The sequence below is a fragment of the Gossypium arboreum genome, chromosome 8 (assembly GCF_025698485.1).
Source record: "Gossypium arboreum isolate Shixiya-1 chromosome 8, ASM2569848v2, whole genome shotgun sequence".
Taxonomy (NCBI): Eukaryota; Viridiplantae; Streptophyta; class Magnoliopsida; order Malvales; family Malvaceae; genus Gossypium; species Gossypium arboreum.
Genome location: NC_069077.1, coordinates 72,136,288 through 72,139,052, shown reverse-complemented (window position 1 = coordinate 72,139,052; position 2,765 = coordinate 72,136,288).

The following is a 2,765-nucleotide window of genomic DNA, read 5'->3' as shown; positions in this document are numbered from 1 at the left end:
AAAGCAATAATTTTTTTAAGACTAATTTGTGTTTCATGATTAGTTCTCAATAATATCTTTAAAATTTAAAATTAAATTATTTTTAAGATTACAATATATTTTACCATTATTTATTAATTCAATCAATAATTGATATAAAAAATAGAAAACAAATTAATTATGTAATATTTGTTGAAATGATAAATTGACAAGAGTTGTTTTGCTGCGCTAAATAAGGCACTAGAATGCAAGATGGCCAACTACTAAAAAACAACGGGCCACTATGACATGTGCATTTACAAACTTAATGCGGGAGATCCCATCTTTGCCATGTTCATAGTCATAGTCTCGTTGCCATAGCTATGCATAAATTTGGAAACTTCTTTGGTTGCAAAGTTTGCCACATTTAGCTTACGATGACCGTTTGTGCTTATGCTACAAGGATTATCCAATGTTAAAGCTATATTTTGAATATAATTTTTGTTTATAGGGTAAACTGTTACCATCGTCCAGTACAATGACGGGGGAATTCTACAACTTAGTGTTCCTGTACAACCAATGAAGCAACGTGATATTGAACTTATTTCGAGTCCTTATCTCATCTGGAAAACCTTGCTAAATCGACAGTGGATCTCATTAAGTCAACTACCCTTAAAGACATAGGTTTGTCTATTGAAAACACCTTGTTCAGAAGGCATGTCTTGCCTTGTATTATCAAAGGAATGTTTCTTCCATGTTCTACACATGGATCTTATCAGATCACAACAAGGCCTGCTTAGAAGACAATCTATAAAAAAAAAAACCCTGCGTAGCCTTCAACCACACATGTGGGAGATCCCATGACTCAACAGCTTACTAGAAGCATCTTGACATCTATATCCTTGTGGACTACATTGGGAACGTATAAATATTTCTTACCAATCAAGAAATGGGAAAGACTTCCACTACTGTTACTCAACGTAGTTTCCCCCAAGACTTCATGTTCCTTCCCTAACACATTACAAAGCTACCTTCTACGACTTTCAACTCATCCATTGTCAACCGTCATCAACCACAAAACCCATGTTTATATTTATATGACTAAAAAAATCATAATGAATATAGCAAATTGTAAAATCATACATGCTCATGAGCACCTTTATATATTTCAAAACATAATTATAAGATTTTGAATAGAAAAGAAAGAAATACATTAAGCTCAAACATGTATTCTAATAGAGATTGCATGCTTCATTAAACTTGAATTTCTTTTTTTGTCCTTCCATTATTTAATCTGAATGGACCCACAATAGGTTAAAATTGTGAAAACTAATCTATGATGTTGTCCATCATGTGATATGTTGGCCCGTCGAGAAGACGAAAATTAATGTTATTGGTTGATGAAAAAAATTCTACCCTACATATATATTTGGTAGAATCAATTTGTCTATTATAATTGTGATGGTAGCGCGACTCAGTTTTGGGCAATTGGCAACTTGGCTTTACAATAATATTTTTGCCAATTGTGGTTTCTTTAGTCGTAAATCATACACTCAGAATTCATTACTTTAACAGACAAATGAATAATTTAGCTTTCAGTACGCACGACAAGTGGACAATAACAAATTATGAACATTTCCATCACGTCGTAGCGTAGACGAATGCTTGCCTTTACTGCTACTCTATTATGTTACTAATGAGTATTTATTTCAAATTATTATATAAACAAATTTAAATATTTTTTAATGATGTTAATAATTTATCTGAATTTTAATATTAAAAAAGAGAAATTAAAATTTTAAAAATATAAGTAAATAGATTAAATTCTAAATATACCAAGAACGGATGAAAACAACTAAAAAAGAAAGTTAATTTTCCTCTCATAAAAGAAAAAGAAAATATTTGAATAAGAATTTACCGTTTAGTATAATATGATGTTAAGGACCAAAATGAAAGTCAAGCTTCGGTCAAAAAACAATCACCATTTAAATTTCTATTTATTTTAGTTGTGTTTTTAATTTCTTTGTAAACGCTGGATTTTTATTTTTGTTTAATAATATGATGCATTTTGGGGTAAGGTGGGGTGCTAGGGGTACAATGACCGTTTAATGAAATGGTGAGTTTTGTCTTGTTACGAAAACTGCTATAATCCGTTTTTTCCTTTTTTTAGCCACCAATAAGGCAAAGATGGTGGTTATGAAATTTGGGGTAAGGTGGGGTGCTAGGGGTACAATGACGGTTTAATGAAATGGTGAGTTTTGTCTTGTTACGAAAACTGCTATAATCCGTTTTTTCCTTTTTTTAGCCACCAATAAGGCAAAGATGGTGGTTATGAAATTTGGAATTGGCTTTTCTCTTCAATCTGTCTTTTTATTTCCCGTGCTTTCTTTCTCTGTTCCTTTTTTTTCCTTCTATCATTCTTATCCTTTTCTGCTTAAGTTCTTCAACTATAACAAAGGTATCAGAGCCACCATGATTCTTATGGCCGGTGATGGAGTCACAAAAATGTTACAGAAATATCTAGGGGTAATACAACAGGAACTTTCTTAGTTACAAACAAACTTAGCACAAGTTGATGCTTGAGTTGATTCTCGTCTCAAAAAGTTTCGTGAAGAGATTAAGGTGGAGATTCAAAGTGAGCTTCAAACTCTTTTTGAACAATACATGTGGTGGATGCCAGTAGCTACTACTAGGTCAACTTTAGATAAAGGCCAATGGATAATGGGAAGTACACCTTCAAGGGTTCTATTAAAGGACTCACTTGTGTTATCTCTCGTGATAGACGCTAGACATACAAGCTTCTTTTC